At 42.2% G+C, this 27,089-nt stretch overlaps 1 pseudogene; it reads right to left on the minus strand.

Moving 5' to 3' along the window:
- LOC119726366 overlaps positions 1–25,288 on the minus strand; it is a 43,935-nt pseudogene extending 18,647 nt beyond the window's left edge.
- Positions 25,289–27,089: the final 1,801 nt, after the last annotated feature.

Below are 27,089 nucleotides of genomic sequence, written 5' to 3' on the forward strand. Positions count from 1 at the left end.
ATAGATAATTATATCATACGTTGGACCGGAGATAGGGCTCCGTGGACAACGGATGATTCTCAGACTACTCTTTACCATGCAAACCTTCAAATTTTATTGAGCCAATACTCACTTCCTTCTCCAGTGAAACCTGACTTTTCTGAAGCTGGTCCTTCCCCTAGGTCATTCATGTACACCACCTGCACCTCCAGCTCTTTGTAGATATCACCGTCATCGATCTCGTAGCTGGTCGTCCTGTAGTCCTCAACGAGTTCCTCGTTCCAGTTCTCGGCGTCTGGCTCCTTCCATCTTATCACGTACGTGAATCCGGGGCCGTTCTGGTCATACGGGTGCACTTCCTGGAAAGGGTGGCAATTCGGGTAAAGGTCAACAACTATTGTAGTACATATTTGTGAGACATGCTGGCAAAATGAGACAAAACTTGGCAGAGGTGGACATGAGGGTTTGCAGATAGTAGGAAGTAGAATATAATTCTCCTTAAAGTATTGTTTGTTCAACTACAGTTGGAAATTCAGCAGACAAGTTATGGCTGTTTATAGAAACATGTGTCAAAAAGTAAAATACTGAAAAAAATCCAATTTCTGTATTCAGGAAAATGAAAGATGTCAATGGTTTGTCCCTAAACACACTTTTAATCTACGATTTGTATAACATTTCTTTAAAATATGTGTTGTAGACATAATGAAAGATTACCAATAAATCTAAAAGTCGAAAAAAAAAATCACGGGTGGTGATCTTGATTCATTTTTGTTATGGGGGGCATTTTATCTCCAATATGGCCTGTGTCCAGTCCCGTCTCATTTTGCCAGAATGCCTCACATTTGTTTCCTTTTCATACATATTTTTTAATGTTTCTTTTTTATAAAGGCACTTGGGGGCTTTTGAAAATTGGATTCTGTTTCAAAAGCTCAATTGCATTACACAAGCTAACTTTTTCTTTCAGAGGTGGAATTTGTTTCAAATTTGAATTTTCAAAACTGAATTCCTTTCCTAAATCCAGGTTGTTTCAAAAGATTGAATACCGTTTCAAAAAGAAAAATTCCGTTCAGGAATGCGTGAAATGTTCTACTCAGACTCCTTCCTATTCCAACTGGGAACATCAGGTGTGTCTACCGTGCATGTACTTATGTACAGTGTATGGTAACATTTTCAGAAAGGTATGTTATGTACATTGTACATGTAAGTACAACAGCTGATTCCAGCTGCATACGCACCAGGAACATAGGTCATTCCCGGATCCCATCACGAACGTCCCACTTTATAAAAGTCAATTAATTCACAAAGAGCTGTTAAAACATTAGGACAGACATCTGCGCGCTTTAACTCGGAAGTGAGTGTGACGCCTTGTGGCTGCACCTCAAATTCGTCTCTCATTTTTATCCGTGTTTGTACTGTTTCCGTATTGTGTTTAAAGACCATTTTTATATCTGTGGTGCAATGAAGAGCTGGAGAATCTTCAGGAGTGAGTGCTAGTCGTGATCGATGAACTCGTAAGTTGATTTTTGGCTGTAAAAAAATTGCTCATCCGCCACTGCTTTGGACAGTAAAAATCAGTCAACCATGAATGTATACCCTGTGTGCGAGCTCAAACGTATTGGTGCAGCGGTACTCTCCCGTTGAGCAGTTCTACCTGATACAGTATGGCAGAGGATTAAGGCCCTGGGACTGTGCAATGTTTCACCTACCCGCAGAGGCTACAGGGGCGGAGCCAACAGAGTGCATACAATACGCACAAGAATTACAACAGCCCGACAGCAATCTTGTTATTCAGCCGGCGTCAATAAGAACAATTTAGTTAGTTTAACTAACAAAAGCTGGACTTTCCCATGCATTCTTAACCTAAATGTTCGCTCCCTGAGTATTGAAAAAGCTGACAAATTGCTAGCAGTTGCCCAGAACAATCAAGTGGACATCGCATGTGTGTCAGAGACATGGTTCAACGATCACATAACGGACGAAGCCGTAGCTCTTCCAGGTTTTACATGTGAGAGATAGGACAGAGTAAAACAGAAAGGAGGCGGAGTCGCGTGCTACATCAGAAACACAATCCCTTACAAAAGGTTGCAGATCCTTAACGATGAAACTCATGAAGCAGTGTGGTTGTCCCTGAGGCCACGAAAACTTCCCCGACGTTTTTCCACCCCGGCCATTGGTTGCATTTATCACCCACCTGATGCAGATAACACATCAATGCATGACTACATTATCAACTGCGTGGATAGTATCCTGCGTCTGCACCCGTCGTGTGGCGTAGTTGTGACAAGTGACTTTAATCAATTGAGAGACAACTTTCTTGGAACCCATTACGGCTTCAAGCAACTGGTTGAAACTCCAACACGGCAACAGCCAATTCTAGACAAGGTATGGACTAACTTGTCACCAGTTTATGATAAGCCGATCGTGATTTCCAAACTTGGAACATCAGACCATAACATGGTACTATTCTCACCATCAAATGCCCCTTCCCTGAACACTGGACACAAAGTGAAGGTCACCACTAGGTGTATGGGCCGGCAAGAGAAAGCTCTCTTTGCGTCAGCATTATCTGAGATCGAATGAAAGGAGTTGTATCACTCGGAAAGCTGCCAGGAGAAGAGTTCCATTTATCAGAGAACCAAGAACTCTATAATGGCGTCATGTTTTCCTACTAAGATAGTGACCGGCATACCAACGACAAACCATGGGTCACCGATTCGTTTAGGAAATTGGTACAGAGACGCCAGAGAGCAAAGATGGCAGGCAACATCAAGGTTGCAAGAATGCTTCGTAACCAAGTCAACCGCTCCGCCTCACGCCTCCGACACAACTTTTATCAGTCCAAGATCGCGTCGTTGGAGAACTGCTCTGGAAAAATATGAAGATGCTCATTGGTGCGTCATTAGGCGGAGAGAACAGTCTACAGGGTCTAGCTAACACAATGACAAATGGTGATCTTCAAGCACTTGCGGACAACATCAATGACTTTTTGTCTCTGTTAGCAGTGATCTCCCCCGCCTGGACGAAACCCATCCAGTATTCCAGACAGCAGACCCGGTGCCAGTAGAGTTCTACATTAGCGTCCGTACAACGAAAAGAGCTTTGGATAAGATCAAAGTCAACAAAGCTACGGGATCGGATGGAATACCTGCATGGATCCTTCGTGACTTCTCAGACCTCTTAGCTACTCCTCTAACTGACATCTTCAATAGTTCTGTTGAAGAAGGAGTAGTTCCCACCGTATGGAAAACTGCAGACATCGTTCCCGTGCCAAAGTCACACCCATAGGTCAGTAGAAAGGGATATCAGACCAATCTCACTGACTCCCATCGCTGCTAAAGTTTTTGAATCCGTCGTACTCCAATGGATGACCGTGCAGCTCAAGGACAAAATAGACCCCAACCAATTTGGATGCATATCTGGGACTGGCACTACAGACGCTCTTGTGGAAATGGTGCATCGATGGTACGAGGCGACTGACAAACCTGGTTGCTTCGTACGGATCTTGCTGTTGGATTACTCAAAGGCATTCGACCATATTAATCACCATATCCTCATTCAGAAACTCACAAACATCGGCCTGGATCATCACCTAGTACGCTGGATGGCTGCGTTCCTGGTGGATAGAGCTCAACGCGTCAAAATTGGGCCTGTGCTGTCAGAGTTTGGTTACCCCAGTGGTGTGTTCCGCAGGGAACATTATCTGGACCCAAGGATTTCCTGGTCCAGATTAACGACCTGGAAACTCCATGCCCTTTGTACAAGTACGTGGATGACAGCACTATATTTGAAATCTGCAAGAAGGGGTCTGCGTCAGAACTTCAAGAATCTGCAGACATTGCTTCCCAGTGGTCTCTGAGGAACGACATGAAAATCAACGCTTCAAAGACCAAAGAACTCATTATTTGTTTTTGTAAGGACCCATCTCATTCAGCCAATTTGCCTAACATCATTGATAGAGTCACACAGGTCAAAGTTTTGGGAATAATACTGTCCTCAGACCTACCTTGGAATGCTCATGTTGACCACATAGTTCGTAAGGCTAGTAAAAAGACTATATATGCTGTATCAGCTGAAACGTGCAGGTGTGTATCAAGCTGACCTACTTAAAATTTACTTGTCAGTGATAAGACCAGTTCTAGAATATGCCTGCCAAGTATGGCACAGCAGCTTGGCTAACTACTTGTCCAGCAAGATAGAAATGGTACAGAAGAGAGCCATAAGGTGTATATACCCAGGGCAGAGTTATAACCCTACATTAGTTTCTCTCGGCATCCAATCACTTCATTAAAGACGTAAGGAATTGTGCATGGCTTATTTTCAGAAACTCTAGGATCCGTCTAATAAATTACACAGCCTCCTCCCCCATCCCCGTGAAGTGTCATATAATCTAAGATCTACCAATAAACTGCCCCTCCCGGGACCCGCACAGATAGGTTTAAAAATTATCTTATCCCATGGTGCCTTTTTAATCAGTAGCTTTTTAACCAGTAGCTTCGTCGAATGAATTTTTAAAGATAATTGCAGTTAATTTTAGATGTTTTTTTCTCCTGAAAAACATCCGTTTTTGAATGCAATCTACTTTGTAGATCTGCCTGTTTCCTTATGTTTTAGCTCAGGATCATTGTTGTGGTAGGTTTTGTATCTGTTAATTTTTGTGTGTGTATTTTAAGCTGCTATAATTATATGTAAAATATGTGTATACGTAATCAGAACCCGCACAGATAGGTCCGAAAATTCTCATATCCCATCGTACCTTATTAATCAGTAGCTTTTTATCAGCAGCTTCGTTTAATGAGTTTTTAAGACAATTGCACTTAATTATATTTCGTCCTCGTCGTCGAGACTCACCGTGTATTATTGTCCCTGGTAATACGGTTTGCACCACCCTTTGAAGAAAATGGATCATTCCTTCATTCATAAAAATGCAAATTAGCCCTAGCACGCTGGGTATAAAGCCCCCAAGAAACCATTGAAGCATGTTTCTTGTGGTACGGCTAGCACACGTTTTTACACTTTACACTACGTCTTCAGTTTCACGTACTTGTTCAATTTTAGCTACAACCAATTCGTTTTTCTACGTTTATTGCTTCGATATGTCGACCAAGAAATGGAAAGCCAACGACAAGCAGGCTAAAGATGTGCCTGGTTCAGCCTTGAGATCTTCGTCTACGGCCTCGGGACCGTCTGCGGCCTCGTCAACCTCGCCTATGGTTGAACGAGTGCGTAAGTCACAGGCCCCAGCCTCGCCTTGGGCTGGTGGTCAACGTGCAGAAGAATTGGAAAGCGGGCCGCCTTGCCCAATTTCCGCCACCGACACGAGAGCGTATTCCTCGCAGAATATACCGCAAGTGTCTAGAGCACCACAGGCTAGACGTGTGGTAGAAAATGAGCCCGGACAGACCTCGCCTTGGGTCGTCCCTCACAATCAACCAGGGCCGTCTTTCTTCCCCGGACAACAATGGAATTTCCCGCCTACAGCCAGCAATGCTACCGCTAGCGGGCAGCAGTCATTCAATATGGCGGCGCCCATGGCTCCGCCGTATTGGTCATTTCCGTGGTTTAACTCCGCACAACAGTGGCCTCCTAACACTACCCAACAGATGTATCATCAACATTGGGGAAATCCCTCAACCCCTGGACAGCTCTCGCTTCCTCCGCCGGCGAGTCCGAACATTTGGGGCGGTAATTCGGGCCCTGGTACGGGTGCGAATTTGGACTCCGTGAGTGTCGGACCGGCAATATCGGAGATTGGTGGTGACGCTGAATCGGAATCTCAATCCGAGTGGACAAGGCATCAGGTTTTCCAGTGACGGATAAAGTTCTTTCCTGGTGGGAAGACCTGCGTTCAAACAAATTGGGACATGAAGAGTTCAAAGAAGAGACTCTATCCAATCAAGTACCAGTCGAACAGGAACCACATTTCAAGGCTCCAGAATTACCAAGTCAGGTAAAGTCATCCTTCAAGGAAGTTCGATCGTCTTTAGTAACTCAAGATGACAAGCTTAAAGACTCTCATAATCATCTGCTGAAAGCAGCTTTACCATTGACCCATCTTTTTGATGCTTTGGTGGACCCATCCTGTCCAGAGACAGTTGACACCAGTATGGTTAAAGATCATGTCACCTCGGCATTGATACTGCTTGGGTCTGCAAGCCAGAGTCTAGCTCTTTCAAGACAACATGCTTTTGATGAGCTACTTGACAGAAAATTTGAAAGCCTCAAACGAAATTCACCGTCGATGAGCCATCTCTTTGGTGGAAACTTAGTCAAGGACATAGAGGATGCCGAGAAAGCAAATAAACTAGCAGCCAAAGTCACCAAGACTGCAACATCTACTGCAGGGCCGTACAAGGGGAATATATTTCTCCTTATTATTCTGCGGTAAACAGAAGATTTCGGGGCAACAACTCCTATCAAGGGTGATCATCGGGCTATACTACCAAGCCAAAGTATGCAGCCTATAAATCTGCATCCTCAAGCCGTGGCAAATTCAGATCAGAGCGAGGTTCGTTTGATCAGAAATCAAAAAAGTAGATACATGTTCATGTATTTCTTTCAAGACAAGTCGTCTTCAATATTTTGTTTGTAATTGGAAATCCCTAACAAGAGACAGTTGGATACTTCAGTCAGTTGTTGGTCATAAAATAGAATTTTTAGAAGTTCCGTTTCAATACAATGCGTAAGAATTTGGAACGGCCAAACACTACTCAATCCAACACCGGATGTGGTGATCCAGACAGATGCATCACTCCAAGGATGGGGTGCTTTGCACATCCGAAATCCGCACAGGCGGCAGATGGTCGATATTGGAACAGAATCTACACATCAACCATCTAGAACTGTTGTCAGTGTACTACGCCCTTCGGGCATTGGTGTACCATCAACGCAACCTACACATCCGACTACAGGTGGACAACATGACAGTAATGTCATACATCAGCCACAAAGGGGGGACTCAATCGCCAGAATTGTCATCCCTTGCAGTGAAGATATGGACATGGTGTCTACACAGACAAATAACATTGTCAGTAGAATATCTCCCAGGAGCACAAAATGTCATAGCAGACGAATTGTCGCGCAACTTCAACGACCGCACAGAGTGGCATCTTCTCCCCGAAATTTACAGAGCAGTGGTAGAAAAGATGAAATTTCAACCGTCGATCGATCTGTTTGCATCACGGCTCAACAGACAGGTTCCAAGATTCATATCATGGCACCCAGATCCACAAGCATGGCAAGTGGACGCGTTCACCATCAACTGGTGCAACATGGCAGGGTATCTGTTTCCTCCCTTCAGTCTGCTCTCAAGGTGCCTTCAGAAAATTCAAATAGAAGAAGCCACAGTTCTGCTAATTGCACCAGTTTGGAAAACACAACCGTGGTATCCACTAATGTTAAAACTGACAGTAAAAACACCATTACTGTTACCACAGCGCCCAGATCTCCTTCAATTATGTCACAATCGTCAACAACACCCCATGCACAAGGTGATGCAGCTGGCTGCCTGGGTGCTATCGGGAAATCACTCGCAGCAAGAGGACTTTCGCAGAAGGTGTCCTCAGTTATCATGGCATCATGGAGAAAAGGAACAAATGCTCAATTTGACTCAGCATGGAATCGCTGGAGTCGCTGGTGTCATCAACGACACTTGGATCCAGTTCAAGCACCTTTAGCAGAAGTGTTGGAGTTTCTCCATGCATTGTTGGAAGATGGGCTACAATATAGGACAATTAATGTCTACAGGTCTGCTATTTCATCAGCCCATGTTCAGGTGGATGATGTCCCTATTGGACAACATCCTTTAATGACAAGGTTTTTTAAAGGTATTTTTAATATTCGACCACCGAAACCTAGGTATTCATTTACTTGGGATGTTGGGAAAGTTCTCCGTTACCTTGGTTCACTCTCATCAAACAGGAAGCTCAGTTTGAGGCTTCTGACGCTCAAATTGGTCATGCTGGTCGCTCTCGTGACAGCAGGGCGTTGCTCATCATTAATTGCTCTGGATTTACATCACATGAAGAAGTCCAGGACAGCATTTGAATTTGCACCAGTCAGCCAGTCTAAATGTTCCTCAGCACATAGGCCAGTTCCAAATGTTGTTTTGGCCCGTTATCCAGCAGATCAAAAACTATGTGTTTTTTTCAACGTTGGAGGTGTATATTCATCGTACAGGATTGCTTAGACGCCTAAATAATCAGCGCTTTACAAGGCTGTTTCTATCATTCGGGAAACCTCATCATCCAGTAGTTTCATCTACTATTGCTAGATGGCTGAAAATAGTGATGGCATCGGCAAGTATAGATGTCTCACATTATAAAGCACATTCTACTCGGGCTGCGTCTACATCTGCTGCAGCAAGAGTAGGAGTTTCTACTGCTCAGATTTTACTGACAGCAGGCTGGTCATCGGTGAACACCTTTGGAAAGTTTTACAAGCGAGATGTACCATGTTCAGAGGAATATGGAAGAGCAGTCCTGTCTTCGGCTTAGCTGTGAAATATACACGGTGAGTCTCGACGACGAGGACGAAATATAATTTCAAATTATGTAAGAATTCTTACCTGCCATATTATTGGAATTATATGAGGCCGAGGAGGAGAGACTCACCTCCCTCCCTCGGTGCCTCAGTTCTCTTCAGCCTCCCACCCATCTTGAGTCCTCAGCCAGGACCAGTACCTTAGATCTACAAAGAGACATGCTTCAATGGTTTCTTGGGGGCTTTATACCCAGCGTGCTAGGGCTAATTTGCATTTTTATGAATGAAGGAATGATCCATTTTCTTCAAAGGGTGGTGCAAACCGTATTACCAGGGACAATAATACACGGTGAGTCTCTCCTCCTCGGCCTCATATAATTCCAATTATATGGCAGGTAAGAACCCTTACATAATTTGACATTTTAAAATGAATTTTTATATCCTGAAAATAACGGTAGTTTTTTAACGCAATCTCCTTCTTTTTTTTTTGATCTGCTTGTTTTCTTATGTTTTAGCTTGGGATCATTGTTCGTGGTATTTTGCATCTGTTAATCTCTTTTATGTGTATTTTAAGCTGTTATAAATTTATGTAAAATGTGTGTATTATGTAATCCAACCTAACGGTTGCCAATAAATATATTATCCTATCCTATCCTAACTGATGTGTCATTTCATACTTTTCATTGAGGAACTTTTTTTCTTGCTTTAAAACAACATGCAAGAAAAAAAAGTACTGACAGCCACATTTTTATGCATGAGCAATGTCTTAATCCAGTTTAGAAAAAGTAAAGAATATCTTCGGAAGCAACACCCAAGTCGTAATAATCACATTCATTATCCCATACAAAGATGAAGACGCAAGGGGAAGATTTTTTTGCCCAACTTCACAGTCGTGTTTCGAGTCATTTGTAAATAAATTTCCTCACTTTTATCCACAAAGAGGTCGTTTTAAAAGACAATAAAGAGAGCAACAACAGCAATTTCTAACTAGGCAACTGCTGGTGAAATATATGTTAATTAATGATTTAGCAGTTTTCTTTGGGAAGGCGGCAGACCAAGTACAAGCTTCAGCTTATTGTCTGACCTCTTCATAGTATTCATACACGTCTTGCTATGAATGTCAAGTTTCTTATTGTTCATTTGTATCTTGTAAATCGCTTGTACTATTATGAAATAAACTAGAAACTCCTTCTACAACAAGCAGAACATTTTTCCAACCATGACATTTCCTGTGATGAAGTCGGGCCCTGTTGGATAAACTTACCGGCCATGTCACACTCAACTTGCCAGGATCCGTGGCTTCAAGTCCCACCTCCTCTGGGGTCTTAGTGATAGCTGCGGCTGCAGTCGTGTACTCATCAGACAACTCGCTGGGCTGAGACTCTCCGATAGCATTGACGGCCACCACGCGGAACCGGTAGGTGACGTAGGGGGAGAGGTCTAAGGAAGCCTGGTTGGAGGTAGCTGGCACAGTAGACTCAACTACCCAGCCAAGGTCGGGGAAGTTGGTCATGCGTGAGACAATGTAATCAGTGATTGGGGGAGTTGCCGTCGTCCCCACTGTACCACGCCACAGCAACCATGGTATCGGAGATGTCAGAGCGCTTGCTGACTATCGGTTTCGACGGAGGGGCTGGTACAGCTAATCAAAATCAAGAACAAACAAAACAGAGAGAAAATTATAAGATTTTGGGAAGAGTCGGGTTGGAGCAGTGGTACATCCATTCATAATTTCCCCGCCATTTTCAACTTCTGGACCAGGTTTGAATCCAACCCAGGCCAACACATTGATTTAGGCTTTCAGTCCTGGCCAGATTCTGGGGTATCCCCCCCCCCTGCATAATAATTATTGATTTCTTTACTGATATCACGCTTCAGCTTTCTAGCAAATTTCAAGTGGCAGTCCTTTTGCCTGAAATGTACTGCATTAATAGTTTTGTACCGATCAGGATACCCCGATTCATATTTCCTTTCAAACTAGTATGTTAAATTTAAATCGCTGAGGTGATAAAAGTGTCCTCTTCTTTCTACTGAGGTACATGCATCTTGTAAGAGTACAAGAATTACCTGCTTTAGCTTATCTACATGTATAGTCGACAAAGAGAACCTGTCAAAAACGTTTTGCCTTAATAGGTCTGCGTGCCCATTATTGCCGTAAGTAGTAAAATTGAAAAAAAGCCTGTAATTAACAGTCCCTTGACTGTAATGGAATTTCTGTCATGAGATCAGGTGCATTCCTGTCATGTGTCCTTCATGGATACTTTGTAGGCGGCACAGCACTCTCTACAGCTGGGTGTATTGGCACAGCATTGATATCAGGCACCGACAAAGATGGCAATCAATCACCACGCGGTTGGTCATTCATCAAGAAACGGCTAAATTGGTTGCTGTGAGAAACACAATCCATACGTGTCTAACAACACTGATGGAAAAGGCAGATACGAGGTTAAAAACCAACTTACTCTTAATGACCAGCTCTGTGGCTGCTGAGGCCTCGTCTTCAGATGTCACAGCTTTGCACTTGTACGTTCCAGTGTCCTCCACAACAGTAGCCATCACTTTCAGGTAGTCCGAGCCCGTTTTGGCCCGTCGGAAGCGTCCGCCCGGCACCGTCAGGTCCAGCTCTTCTTCGCCGGCTCCAACGTTACGGTACCAGGTAACTGTGGGTTCCAGCGCGGCATCTTGATCTACCTCGCATGCAATGATGGCGTCTGTACCCAGCTCTACACTCACCTCAGCCCCTGGACCCACGACGATTGTTGTACCTCCTGAAAGACAATTTATATGCACATTTTACAAAGTTGATTTGGAGTCAAGATATGGGGAAAAATATCTTCATGCCGGGAATAATGGGTATACCTAAAAATAGGTGAGAAATTTCTCTTCTTCAAATTCTAGAAAATCTATGTACCATTTTTAATGCCAACTAATCTTGAAGCGACTGCATTGCTCAACAAGATTACTTAAAGGAAGGGTAGATCATCTGTTATTTGTGCATTTTTTTGTTTTGAAGCAACAAAATGCTCAAAATCTAAAGATGGGTACTTAACAACTAAGTTGATGAAGTTTTAGCCCTGTGTATTCTAGGATCTTAATTTAAATTCAAAACTTGCCGAGTCCTGTTTTGAATTGCGCCTGAAATGAGCATCGGGGACACGTTCTAATTTAGCCAATTGCAGCTACGCAATACCACGCACTGAACCAACTAATAACCGCGCGCAAGTGTGCATCGTGTCAGCGCTTGCCCACATCCATTAACGGAAATTTCCAAAAATGCATCAGTTGACGCATCTTTGGAAATGGCCTTCTTAATTTTTTTGTTCAAAGTGGCAGCACGCCAGAAAGACTAATTTCACAGGGAATTGACTGACATCCCCATCTTTAAACCAAGTCACACTTTCAATAATAAATTTGTTATTTTTTTGTTTTGTGAATTCACGTAGCTGCAAATGATCTACTCAATACCTTTAACACAAGAAAGGCAAAGTTGTCAAACCATCACAATTCATCTAGTCTCGTGGCAACTGGCAAGCTAAAAAGAACATTGACTGAGGTATTTGTTTGTACATTCTCTGTAACGCTTTTGCTCAGCGTGAAATTTGCCTCGAGGCTTGACTCATCTATACACCCATCCTGACGAAAACTACACCCATCCACTTACTTCTGACATTCACCGTTGATGTGGCCTCCACTGCTACAAAGCCGTTCTCAATAATGCACTTGTAGTCGCCGCTATCTTCCACAGCCACTCCTGTGACTGTCAGAGTGCTGGTTGTGCTTCTCGTATTGCCATCTTCCACGATGCTGTACTTAAATTCACCATGGACAATCTGGTTGTGATATCAATGAGATAAAAACACTTGAAAGTTGGGTTTTACCCATAGAGCTATATTAAATTACTAGAGCGCTGACTCACGTACAAAGTAATGCTCGATTGGCGCATCCATGTTTGTGCACAAACCTATCGAAGGCTAGAAATTTTGCACGTTTTTGGTACGGCTATTTGCATATTTGTGTTTGTATTCCATACCGGTGCGTCATCGAAGCCAGTACGCCCAAAACCGAAACGCACGATCAGCAAATGAGCGTGACATTTTGCTCTACGCAAACAACAGCGCAACGTGTGTGTGTATCCGCTGCAGATAATTAACCGTGGTTTTTTTTAAACCGGAACACGCGCTTAAGAAGCTTGCGTACGTTCTACTTGCACGTTGCATGTGGAGTACACTTTTAAAATTCAATCCATCAAATTTCATTATGTTCTACAAACACGCACATGAATTCAAGATGTCTGCGGTTCAAAGTGTCTCCGGGTGCAAGAACAAGGAAATAACACTCTAGTAATTTAATATAGCTCTATGGTTTTACCCTTCAACTGTGTAATTTCATATTTGTAAACACTGCATACCACAATTAAGGGTGGAATTGATAGCAAATTCTGGTCAGGACAATGGATCATTTATCAGCGGTGGGTTTTTGTTTTTTAAATTAACCCTCCAATGCAAACATAAATTCTGTGCCTAGTTGTCCTTTCAGTCCAAATCAATCAAGTGACTGTTTTCAACAGTTAAGAGTCCCCAGCTCACATAAGCAGGCTTGACTGGCTGTGACTGTTTATGTGCCGTAACTTCATAAGGCTATGCTTTGACTGTAGGTGATTGATGAGACAGCTGTGCCACCAAATGACTGCTTTTGTCTGTTGACTAAATTTGACTGAAATGTGATCTGACTGTTGGTGACTAGCCTGTGTAAAAGGCATGGCAGGGGAAGTGGATGGAATTTTTGACTGTCTGTGACTGTTCAAATAGTGGGCAGTAGAAGGGTTAATGGGAAAATACAACATTTGGAAACATCATAAAACGAAATGATCAAAATATCACGAAAAACCTTACTGCATTGTTTGGGACTAACATTCTAAAGCATCCTGCAAAATCGTAGCTCCTGGTGTGCTGACAATCACAAGAAAAGTATTTTTCCAAAACTGGTCGGTCGACGAGCGTTGGAGGAAACTGGCTTTTTCAAAAACTGTTCTAAATTTTTCATGTTTAGTTATTCTGACTTTTCTTTGGAATTGATTACACACCTGTAAAATGGTACAAGCCTGCTTGGCCCTGCTAGACTGATTCTCTGACCTTACAATTCCCATTGCTCTGTTTCATCTTAAGTGGGGTCAGGGAAACAGACTACAAGAATATGATAGGTTTTCGTGGTTTTCCAGCATCTACAAGCCCAAAACGTGAAACAAGTCAGTTTAACAATATTTTCTAAAACATACCAGTCCTCCAAATCCATTTATTTCTGAAAATTGAAGTAAAAGCAAATGCTGTACATTCCCTTTAATTGATTAAAAAAAAAGAAATGAGAAGTTTTTTTCCGTGGGAGCGACAGGAATTTCAAGAGGATTGGTGAAATCTAGGCTGTTTACCGGATTGTTTTGAAATGTCCACTGGATGGTAGGCTTCGGCGAGCCTTGCCCTGCGCAGGTCAAGTCAAAGGCTCTGCCTTCGATGCTGTTCAGGTTTCGCTGGGGTGCATCGGTCATTTCAGCCGGGATTGCTAAAATTGTGTTAAAAATGAAGAGTTAGACAACAAAGAAACAGTTGATCAATAATACATCAATGTATTGCACTACGTTATTGGATGTTACAATATTGATATATTACAATTTCATACTTGAATGCAACATCTTGCATGTTCAAAGTGTTTTGGGTAAACTGGTGATTCAGGTGATGGAGAGATTTATTTAATATAATGTGAGGGGTTCTGGTAAAATGTCACAACACTGAGCAGAGGCCGAAATGAGGGTTTGCAGGTCTTAGGAAAGAGAATAAAATGCTTCTTACAATACTGTTTGTTGCACTTCAACTGGACATTCCATTGACAAGTTATGGCTATTTAAATATCACACTGATCGAAATGTCAAAAAGTAAAATACTGAGAAAAAAGGGCCTTTTACGTTTCTATTTTTGTATTCGTAAAATGAACAATGCCAATTGTTTTTCAGTAAAAAACATCTTAAATTCCATGATTTGCTATACTATCTGTTATAAAGTATATGTAGTAGACATACATGTATCAAAGATTTCAAGTATCATTAAATCAGAAAATAGAGGGAAAAAATTGCATTTTCTCCACTACGAACTGTGCCCATTTTCGTCTCTTTTGCAAACAAAAAGGAAATGCTACAGAATGGCTGTACATATATGTTTTTGGCTCATTATTCCATTTTTTACAGTGTTGGGATTTGCATAGAATCATATCTAATCTTGAGGTTTATAATTGTGATCATATTGTATCATGCCATCGTTTCAACCCACATATTGACAGCATCAGAAGAGCACAATAAATTGGGCAGTGTTTTCAGATTTGGATAGAGTTGGGTTTCAAGATAGAGTTCACTGAATAAGAAGAGGCTTACATTCCACATTGACGAAGCCACTGGCGAATATCTCGCCATACTCGTTGGATGCTACACACACGAAGACGGCGCTATCCTCCGTAATGGCATTTGCTAATTCTACCCTGCCCCTCCGATACCCTCGGTGATGGTGAGACGAGGATTGGCCTCTTCATGCAAGGAACGGGGGGAAAAAGGTGAAAAAGGTTGTCGTTCAGATGCATAACAAATAATTTATGGTGAGACACAAATAAATACAGATTGATTAATGAATTAAAATAGCAACCCCTTTCTCCCCGTGGCCTTACAATACGTGTGCCTGAAATGTCCGATTAGGTACACCACCTGTCTTGGGAGCAACATTGAAATTGCCCAGTTGGGGACAGTAAGAGATCACCTGACTGGACACAACGTGCGATTGCCCTATACGAAACAAAATGCGATCTCCTGATTAGAAACAGCTTGAGATTGCCTAATTGGGAACAAAATGAGATCTTCTGATTAGAAACAGATTGCCCAATTAGGAATATGATGCGATCTCCTGATTGGATGCAAAATGATGCTGCCCAATTGAGAACAAAATGAGTTATCCGGATTAGTATTAACATGACATTGCCAAATTGGGAACAAAATGACGTCTCCCGATTGGAAACAGCATGAGATTGCCCATTCAGGAAGAAAATGAGATCTGCTGATAACCAACAGCTTCAGATTGCCCAATTGGGAGTAAGATGAGATCTGCTGATTAGAAACAGCTTCAGATTGTCCAATTGGAAACAAGATGAGTTCTCTTGATATGAGACAGCAACGGATTGATGAATTGGAAATCGCATCAGATCACCTAGTTGGAAACAGCATGAGACCATGCAATTGGGAATACCATGGGATCACTTAACCCATTAAAACTTTTGTTACAGTGTACTACACTGCAGTAACTCATTGATGATATCCACAACACCATCTACAGTGCTATAGCAGTTTTGGACAGTTAAAGGAATAACAGGCATGGCTCTTTTGGGTGGTGCAGGGGCTAGTGGGTTAATAACCCTGATGCGGGTAGCCGTTTTGTCGGAAGTATAATGATCCAGGTCAAGATCCAGATACAGAATTGAAAAAAAAAAAAAACTCCTACAGGCCTCAAGCAAAATGCATAGTGTCCCTATGACATAAAAGGCATCATGGACAGCATCAGGTGGCATATTAACCTCAATAGACCAAAGACTTAAAGACCAAAGGGCTGTTTGCATATGGGAGCAGAGTCGGCCAGACAAAGTAGGGACCGCCTGCCAACCGTCTGTCAACAAAGCATGACATCATTAGGTCTTTGGCCTTTTGAAATACACGTATTAAAGTGACAGAGTGAAAAGCTTGAATGCCAGGCTGATACAGAAGTTCATCAAGTTATGGGATCTATGTCCATATGTTTTTCTAGTGAGAGTGTTGGGCACGACAATAAAATAAAGCCAGAGTCCATCATTTGCAGCTATCCACAAACTAACTGACGTAATTATTGTTGAAAAACATACTTGGTTGAAAGATAGTAAGGGGACTAAACTCCCTGTGAAATTATTCTTCCTGGCAAGCTGTCATTTTGAAGAAATCAGCGTTGACAAGCAAGCGTTGACAAGACGCACACGCGCGTGGCTGCTATAATTCGTCGGATCGGTGCACGACATCGCGTAGCTGCAATCTGCTCAGTGAGAACGTGTTTCTGACGCTGAATTCAGGCCCAATTCAGAACATGATTCAGCAACTTTTGATTTGAAATCGAGATCCTAGAATGTTGTTTTTCTCCAAATATACAGCTGAAGCTGTGCTGAAACTTTATCAGATTCGTTGTTCAGCACCCTTCTTTAGATTTTGAGTACTTTTGTTGCTTCAAACGAACAAAATGCACTAATTACAAATGATGGACTATACCTTTAACTTTTTGGGGGATTTTGTGGCACTTTGAAGATTATTTTATTACAAATTGTGCAACAGTACAGCCTAGTCATCAGTTGCAATGTACAATGTAGTATGTTTATAAACAATTTCGGACAATATTGTCCTCTTCAACTCACCTGCCTCTTTATAGGGCACACCGTTAATAAGCCAGGTTACCATGGGAACCGGGATGCCCTCAGCTGAGCAATCTAACACACCGCCCTCATTGATCACAATGTTTGTGTCCTCTGGTTTGTTCTCCCAATATGGTTTTGCTGAGAAGAAAGTGCAGAACATCCTTAAATTGATATTTGTTCAGGGGAAAAATAGTTGGGTTATCTGTTACAGCTAATTTTGAAAGTGGGTAGCCGTGACATTTGTGTGATTTCATGAGGTCATCAAAATCGCGAATTTTTGTTTTTTATCAACAAAATACGATCATCAAGGCTTTTGGTGTCCTAAAATGACAAATATGTAGTGAGGTCATGACGACGTCATCATTGACTGTTTTATCATTATTAGTATTCTTTATTACAAATGGACTGCAAATGCTATTTTTCTTACTCCAGGTTTCTCCAGTTTTATTTGTACACAATAGTTTGTCTATGTTCGTGCCATTAATGCATCACCCCTTCCCAACGGGCGAGTCAGCAAAACCACCTTGTTTTTCTTGTTCTGAATATTAAATGCTATCAAACCCAAGTCCAGGGAACACTTACACTTTACAGTGACAGTGATGGTGAAAGCGGTAGGGGTACCACCTCCGTTGCTAGCCGTGCACGTGTAGGAGCCAACGTCTGACGCCATTACATCACTGATGACCAGTTCCTGGCCATAGCTCTCATAGGTCGTGCGATCGACAGGCAGCGACTCGCCGTCTTTCGCCCAAGTGATATCTGGTGTTGGACTGCAAAGAATTAGGACACTCAAATTCACCGTTCGAAAACGCCAAAGCTGTGTCTTTGTATGAAGATATGGTTCCCAAATACTGGCAGCCCAACCTCGCCCTAGGGTGTCGAGCAGTACGTGCCCACCACAACCTGCTCTCTTACCCTGGTATTGGATCATTTGCATGTGTAAGATTTTTGAACACGTAGGCCTGTGCAAATGAAGAATAGTCTGGTGCCTGCATGTGCGTTACATTAGTGTTTGTTTTTGTATGCGGTGTCTGGGTTAAAAACAACATCATTTCGTCGTTTCATATTAATATGAGCAAATTGGAAAGGAAAGGAGCATTTTTGAGAAGGCGTGGACGTTATAATTACGATGATCGTGAAAACACGTCATGCACGTTGGAAATAACAACACCAAAACTACACGATTTAAATCCACTACTAGCAAATTGCGCTATCGAATCAGAATACAGAAAGAAAGTGTCATATCCGGGGCTTACTATTGGAAACGAGGTTATAAATAAAGTAAGCACTGAGGACGACTGGCAACCCTGTATGCTGTACACTCGTATACCCCCGCCCTGCAAACAACCTGACGCTGGGAAGGGCTGATGAATTTACGATCTGATTGGACAGATTTTGCGTGACCTGTGTCCTGCAAGTCATCACGACCACGACCCTGCAAGGTTTCAAACGGCCGTTAAGACTTCATTACTCTTTATTCCAATTCATGAATATTTTTGTTTTCGTTGAAAAGCGTAATAATGTAATCTGTTATACTTATCTGTGTTGTAAATTTGCAATTCCCGTCACTTGCTCAGGCTCCGTTTCGAATTCACGAAGGGTCAATGATTGCATTATGCGACGCTCAAAATGTTTGCACATGGTCCGCAATGAAAAAGAAATCACATCCGGCATGGAATATGTGCATTTTTTATGAGAAAGTTTTCGGATAGCATTGTGCATGCGCGCATTGGCTAATTGCGATCTGAACAGCCGCAGTCAGATACTTTATACATAGGTCATGGTTAAATTACCCAGGTTGACCTCTTCCTTGACAAGATTCTGTAAAACTCATGAACACTTCCCAGCGTCATGTTTGCAGGGCGGGGGGGGGGGGGGGGGGGGGGGGGCCGAGCGGAAGCTAATTTCTGCGCAATTGCCTGGCACACGAGGGCGCTGTTGTCATGCAGTCCAGGGTTGCACATCAAAGGAACCTCGGGGCATTTCCAAGCCAACGCCTTTTCTCCAGCTTCAACGTTTTGAGGCCGTGAATCTAGGGAACTCTGGCCCAATTTTCTTCCTCGGGAAAATCCAATCATTTGAAATGGTACCAACACACTTGTCTGTCAATTTGACTTAGGCATACTTGCACGTAAATTCTGGAACCAGAAAATCGCAGCATTTCGTAACGGCAGAGCTTAACAATTACGTCAAACAAGTTTTTCCACGCATTAACTCACAATAAGGACGTGTCATACCCGAGAAAATATCACAAATTGAAAGCTCATCTATATGCAGAACCTGTCTGCAGAAAGTGGCTGCTCACATTATGACATCTCAGTGGAGCTCTTGAATATTGAAATTTACATCACCAACTTCTAACAACTCATTCAAAATTGATCGTCAATGCGCAGCATTTCATACACCCATGCCTTGTCATTCTGACATTTCTTAGGCGGACAGGCTAAATACCCCCTGTTCACTTACCGGGAGCCGCTTTCAATGGAGCCCCTTTTATCGGCTCCCGCTTGAAAAGAAAGCGGGTGACCTGTTTCTACAAACCGTCCCACGGTTGGCACTCCCGGCTCCCGCTACAAATAACCATTTTTGTAACAATGAATCCTGCGGTTTCATACCCGTCAGTGGCGGCTTCTACTCACCGACCGCAAAGACCTGGTACATTGCTAATCCTCTGATCTTTTGTCTGCCCTAAACATACAAGCCCCACTGCAAACCGTTACCATGCACGGCTGTACCGTGTGCGTTCATGCGTGGACCGTCTCCCGCTTTGGCTTGAAGGGTCCCACACTTCCTCAGTAACAATACCGTCCCACGGTAAATGAACAGGGGGTATTTAGCCCGCCCGCCTTAGGAGTCTTATCTCATTAACCCCAACAGAACTCAACCCGTTAACCCCAACAGCGTGTTTTATCTGGGACGAGACGCGGACAAGTTTATCCACAATAGACACACTGTATTGGGTTCAAGTTAAGTTGCAGGATATGAAACAATTCTGTTGTAGAAAATGCTGTAACTTTACAGGAAGATTCTGGGGAAATAGTTCCACAATATTGACCCTATTGTGGATATATTTTGTCCGCAAAAGATTCCGGATATTTTAATGATTACTTCTAAGAAGAGCAGTTTCAAAGTAAACAGCAGAGGGAATTGATTGGGGCTAATTATTATCCCATGTCAACACTTACTATCCTTCGGCCATGCATTTCAGACGAAGCTTCTCCCTGCGGAAGGCATCCACTGAAGCTGGCGGAGTGTAGACAAATGTGGCCGGCCTGTGTTCAATGTGTTCAACTACAGAGTGAGATAGGAATAAAAAAAATACCCAAATGATCATGTTCTCACAAAACCTTTTGAATTTGACTTGAGAATACTGCTCCATGGACCATTATTATGTTGCAGCCATCTTTATTTTTTCAAATTAACGTAATAGCGAGGCTGGAAGGGAAAATAATCTGGTTCCTTTTTGAGCAAAAATCATTATCATCCAGTACTGTTATTTGATTCAGGGAACATGACTAAAATGGTTGCAGCATAACGAATGTCTATTTAGCCCACAAAACATGCTGCGATATTCGCAATGCATCTTGGGTCTGGATCAAAACCAAACTAGGCAATTTGTGCACAAAGCTACGGGGTTGAGTCACTGATCTCTATATAAAGACTGGATAGCGGATATGCATACAACATTCACACAGTAGACTTTGCATATTGACCAATTCGCCCCCGATCTCACGAAGATGGCCGCGTATAATACGAACGTTCTACGCGTAAATACGCGCGCGTTGTATCAACAGTTGACGGGCATTTTGGTCACGTACACATATTATGATGTTCTAAAAGGAACACATTTCCGTAGTGATTATTATTTCAAAACGCCGAAAAAGTTATATTTGCAGCATTTTAGTAGCCACGACGTTAGAAAAATTGTAGTTAACCTTGGTCAGTGGTGGTGATCAAAATATAAGTCAAGTGAACCGCGACGTTACAAAACAAATCATGCTGTCTAAAAAGACGGCAACTTGTCCTTTGTAGATCACCAGCCGGTCTCACCAATATGGCGTTAAATTCGTTCATTGTGCGGCTCTTTATTAGCTATCCAGCACCCGATTTCATCAAACTCTTCGTAACTTACGATGCATCGCAGCGATGCGAAGCGTCGTATCTCTACGATGCGTCGCAGCTGCGACGCATCCTGCGATCCATTTCACTAAACACGTCGTAAGTGCGACGCGTCGTAGGTGTATTTATAGCACAACTCGGTGACTGTTTTATGTCTTTAGTCAGCGTACAGTAAATAGTCGTCTGATATTAAACAAAGAGTCGTCGGATCTCGGCTCGAAATTTGTTAAAACGTATAACAAAATGGCGGCCGTGCGATACAATTTTGAAGGAAAACAAGCTCTCATTGGACTGTATAGCTACTTTGAAATTTCAACTCTAATATTCCGGTCTAATTCATAATTATTCAATGAATTTTCTATTTACAACTTTACACACATTGCCTCGTCATTATAATCTCGTTAATGTAATGTTTGTGGCATAAAACTGGCTTAGAAATGACTCTTCTTATTTTGCGATGACCACTAGACACATCGTAACTTGCGACGTGTTTTAAGCCGTTGTCAAGGAACTTACGACGCGTTCAACACATCGCAACTTTAGTGAAATGGAAGATACGACGCGTCGCGAGTTGCGACGTGTTACACGTCGTAACTTGAGTTGCGACGCGTCGCAGCGCTTCGTGAAATCGGGTGCTGTCTTTATATAGAGATCAGTGGGTTGAGTACCAGTTCCAACTTTCAATTGATTCCTCCTCATTTTGTTTTAAGAATTGAGTGCTAATCTTTCCACACATTGTTGCATTGGTGTTTTGAAATTTAATCATTGCAAAAATGATTCTGTAAAGCCTATTAGAATACAGAGAGTTTTTGGGTATCCCTTTTTGAGACCAGTTTCGTTTCTCATGAATATTAATATCATGACCCTGCTAATATTGACAAATCAGAATCAAGATGTGAAGCTCGACCCTCCAACACTGACCAATCACGACTGGTCCACTGGGCCTAATGACTGGTATCCTGAAATATATTTAAACATTATTCTAATTTTATTTCTTAAATTTAAAAACCTGACTTTTATTAAGTTTGTGCATTGCGTGTTATCCATACCAATGATGTAATGCGAATGTACACAAAGGTTTATTGTTGCAGGTTTTGAAAAGGCAAGTGCATTGTTGTTTCCGATGATAACCTCTGGGATGGGGGTCAACTAATTACATGATGTAAAAACAATAAATGCAGAAATACATGTACTAGGCTACTGCTCTGTGGTGAAACAGTTAGGGCTCTTTAACACAAAATTCTGGGCGATGATAATGCGAACAATGGTGGGGGATTACAAAGGGGACAGTAATTATCTCTAGTGGAGATCAATGTGTAGGGCCCCTCCGAGAGCCGAGAGAAAGTTCTAGAACCCCCCCCCCAAAAAAAAATAGTCCTTCCCCTTATTCTTGCCTCATGTGCTTTCCCATGGTCATGTGGCTAGCACATGCTCACTTTTAGCCTGTACAGCTGGTCAGCTGGGCAGTGACCCAGTTGCCATGGTCACTTCCTTCTGATTGGCTAAGGCACCCAGCAGGAAATGGAACTTCACCCCTTTGTTCACCTTGGCTGTGACTCAAGCATTCCTTGATGAGCAGCTAATAAATAAAGTCCATCTTCCAGTTTTATGCAACATATTCATGTGTATAACTTTTGCTCATTTTTTCAGGTATGTTCATTTCATTTCTATATCTCATATTTTAGACTTAGTTGCATTTACTTGATTGTAGAATTGATACTTTATTGTCTTTTAAGAACCAAGTGATTTTGGTTTAACATTTGGCTTGAAAGAAACCCGAGCAACTTGAGAAGTGTTGAACTTTGATTTGTGTTTTTCTGAAACTTCCCAAATGATGGTTTCACTGGAAGCAGGACAAAGATTTGGAATATAGTTCTGGAAAGTTTGAGGAAGTTTACTAAGTTTTCAGTAGAAGATGCTAGATGTTTGATTGAGTTTAAGAACCTTTCAGAAAGCTGATATGTTGTCAGAGATGCCAGATTATTGAGTTGATGAGAGCAATTTCTCAGACTTTGAAGGTATTTCTAGGATGTTGAAGAATGTGTTATTTAGTAACTCTTCCACTTGTTCTGAACTTTGTGGAAAGGTTGAATTTATTGCTTGCCATAGCCACTTTTCTGATAAAACTTAGTAGAGTTTGACCATGCATTTTATATTGCAAGTATGTGGCTATACTTTAGTATATTGGACAGGAAATGGTCCAAGCAGTAGATTAGTCACGCATTCCAGGAACCAAGCCCTAGCCCATTATTATTCAGGCAAAGGGTAGAAGGGACAGGATGTGCCTATGTGGTTCACGGGTCAGTGACCACAAGCTCTGGTAGTGATAAGAAGTTGTTTATCTTTTACTTTAAGCATGTTTATGGCAGCGGCTGCAACTTCTTACTGACAAAACCACATGAAAACTAGTAGGGCCAAGAAGACCTATTTTTCTTGTGCATATTTAATGAGGCTTACTTCACTCTTTATTTGGGTTAAGTGTTAAGTGACTTTTGCAAATTGACTCAGTGAAGAAACAAAGTATAGATAAGGATTTATGTGAGCATTGCATTTGGTAATTGTGTTTCTTTAAGATAAGCTGATGTAAATCCAGCCATACTTATATACAAATATGTCTTGCTTCAAGTAGATATAGTTTCATTTCTTTTAGACTGAACATGATTGTTAGGTAGACTTTTTGAATGTTAAATTTTGTTTGATAACTTGTTATTGCAATCAAGGTGTTGATTGCATCATGGAAGCTTTCCTTGATGAGCAGCTAACGAATAAAGTCCATCTTCCAGTTTTATGCAACATACTTATGTGTGCATAACCTTTGCTCATTTTTTCAGAGTTGAAACCTACCCCGAGCGGGGCAGGCCTACAAATGGGAACCGTTTACACTAAGTGTGTACATAGAACTAGGAAGAGTGTTACAACTGATAATGTAGTAACCAACGGATAATGTCACCAACCGATAATGTTACACAAATTGACCGATACTGTATCACTAACCGATAATGTAACAGAAATTGACCGATAGTGTAGTAAATGTTACTACACTATCAGTCGATTGTTGTTACATTATCCGTCTTAACCGATAATGTAACAAATATTGACCGATACTTGTAGTAACATTTACTAAACTATCGGTCAATTTCTGTTACATTATCGGTTAGTGATACAGTATCGGTCAATTTGTGTGACATTATTGGTTGGTGATACATTATCCGTTGGTTACTACATTATCAGTTGTAACAAAGAGCAATACGCCGCTGCGCCACATATGTTGATTTTCAATATTGATTGCCATTTTTGCGTTTTCGTTAGCAATTCTGTGTAAATCGGCCCTTAGAGAGAGAGAAAAAAACCTGTAATACCTGCCATGACCACAACCTCCTTGACTGGGGACAAGAGCTGCAGTCGCGTCTTCTCGTTCTTGACGTTACACTGGTAGTTGCCGGTATCCGTCGTTTTGATGTTAGAGAACCGCAGGTTGAAGTTGGGGTCGATGCTGACGCGGTTGTTCAGGGGAATGTCGTTGCCGGGATTGGCATCGTCCGTCCAGAAGATAGAGGGAAGTGGCACGCTGTCCGGCTGGTTGCAGGAGATGGTGGCCACGTCGCCCTCGCGAAAGGTGTAGGTTTTCTTCACCTTGTCTACGAATGCATCAGTGACTGGGGGGATCAGAGAGATGAAAGGTTTACGTTTTCCACAATTGGCAAAACTATAGCATTGTGAATTGTCTAATACACATATTAAAAGGTCTTGGCCATTGCAAACCCATTAGTTGGGTTCACAGAGAAAAAGTTGAGTTTTGGGCGTGGGTATGTGTTCTTCCAACAGTGAATTTGGAGCAAACAAATTTTGAACCAAAGCTCCGCTCAGTATTCGAAGTTGACAAAATAAGTTCACTCAGCTACATCTTGCCCAGCTAACACATTGATGTTTTAGTAACGTGGTATACATGTTATGTCTAATGTTATACTCATACTCCAAAAAAGGAAGCATGACAGAAAATAGGTGTTTGTGTCTCTCGCCACAGCTTCAATTTAATCAACGTTATTCAACCGGAATACCAAAGCTTAAGGGCAAACCAGATAGCACTAAAGTACGGACCGATAGTCCAAACAGTAACACATGAAACATTATTTCAATTTTAATCAACGTTAATATTCCGGATTACCAATACAGGCAAACCGGATAGTACTACATTTGTAAATCACTAAGCACGGACCGGTAGTCCGAACATTAATAATTAGGCGGTACCCATGACTACCATCACTCCAATTGTAACAAAAAGAATGTGATACCCAAGACCACAATGACAATAGTGATACCCAGTGACCACTATCACCTACAACGGCCGTTGTGAAAGAATTAAATCGAGAGTAAACAACATAGGTGCTCCAATTTATGCACTAGGTTTTGATTAAAGACCAGTGCCCCTTTGAGGGTTAATCCAACATGTATCAAAATGTATTGCACAGTCCCCACATTTGGCCCATGTAGTGGGGGTATAGCCCGTGTGGAACTACACAGGCTATAGATTCTAGAATAACATGTTTGTCATTATGTTTGACCTCCACATTGGTTATTAAACTGGATCAGCCCGTGTGGATACAGCACAGGGCACAATAAGTTTAGTTAACTTATCAAATTTTCCATCACAACCAATACTTATGGAGCTCGGCCTCTTCTGGGGCACCAATAAATGCCAAGAAAAATCATGTCAGTAACAAAAAACACAATGATGGACTAGCAAAAAGTGCCCCCCTCCATTATACCAAGGAGGAACGTTAGGGGAGGAGGCGGGAACATTATTTCAATCAAACTTTAATGTGGATTGCTTGAAGCCGTGACATAAAATGCGGATCCCGTGACTGGATCGGCAACATTCGCGTTCCATCTGAAACGCATTACGCCGATTGGCTGCCACCGTAATATGCCTGCAAAATTGCAGACGGCACGCAAGCAATGCTTTGCTCGCATTGGCTGCCCCAGGATGTTCTCAGGATCCCAATTAGCATGCGGCCTGCCTTAAAGGGACACTGGGTCCTGGAACAGCCCAATTGGGCTACAAAACGCGCTTTGAATAAGATGATGATAATCGGAAATAACATTTAAAAGTAGGATATAAACATCCACACAAACTATCCTTTCAAAAACTGGGCGTTTTTTGTTATTCCTGTATTATGCGTGCGAGAACGAATTTCGGGGTCCACTTTTGCGAACCCATAAATTCGAGCTGTTGGATACTAATTGTGATTTCATTCGTACGCGTAGTGTTCACCCTTTGCGGACGTTGAAGAAACCGCAAATTGTTGCATTGGTGATGGTCACCGCGCGCTGTTCCCGAGACACACAACGTGTATAGCGTACACTGAGAACGACACGAAAACGTATTCGTACTCCGTCATGTCCGATGTAAACAAGCGGGTTTTTTTTCGTCTTTTCTCGGGAACGGTAAGACAAAAGGTTGGTTTCCTTTCAACCAGATGTTTGAAATAGGCTAGGTAAACAATCCAAAACATAACATTTTCGGAGATAGGTTTTTGCGCTGAGTAAAATAAATTTTACCATTTATGTGGTAAAATGTGTTGTCATGACATTTTGCAATAATGTTATGGCGACATGGTCTATGTAACGTTTTAACGACATCCTGACATTTATATAAAACGTTTGTGTGCTGTTTTTATTACGTTATATTGCATTATGCTACCCTGCGCGCGAGCCCCTTTAATTGTTTCTAACTTTTTGTATGAAGCTATCGCCCAATTCCCTTGAAACTACATGTAATCCTAAAGTGAACCTTGTGGTTTGAGATGGTATGGTCGCTTTTCTTGTAGGAGTTCATTTTGGGGTCAGCCGCCCCTGGGAAAGTTGGCCCTCCAGCCAAAGCCCATTCACTTGGACAAAAAAATTCTTTGTGTGTTTACCGCCTAGTTGAGGGCCGTCACAACAATGTCGTCTTCATCCTCTATGCTGGCTTAGTGACAGCTGTCTAGAGCCACAGAAAGGTCATCCGTCTGTACTGATGCTGTCTCGACTGTTTGATGTCCATCTTTTTGGGG

This window comes from Patiria miniata, unplaced genomic scaffold (genome assembly GCF_015706575.1).
Source record: "Patiria miniata isolate m_02_andy unplaced genomic scaffold, ASM1570657v1 HiC_scaffold_2, whole genome shotgun sequence".
Classification (NCBI taxonomy): Eukaryota; Metazoa; Echinodermata; class Asteroidea; order Valvatida; family Asterinidae; genus Patiria; species Patiria miniata.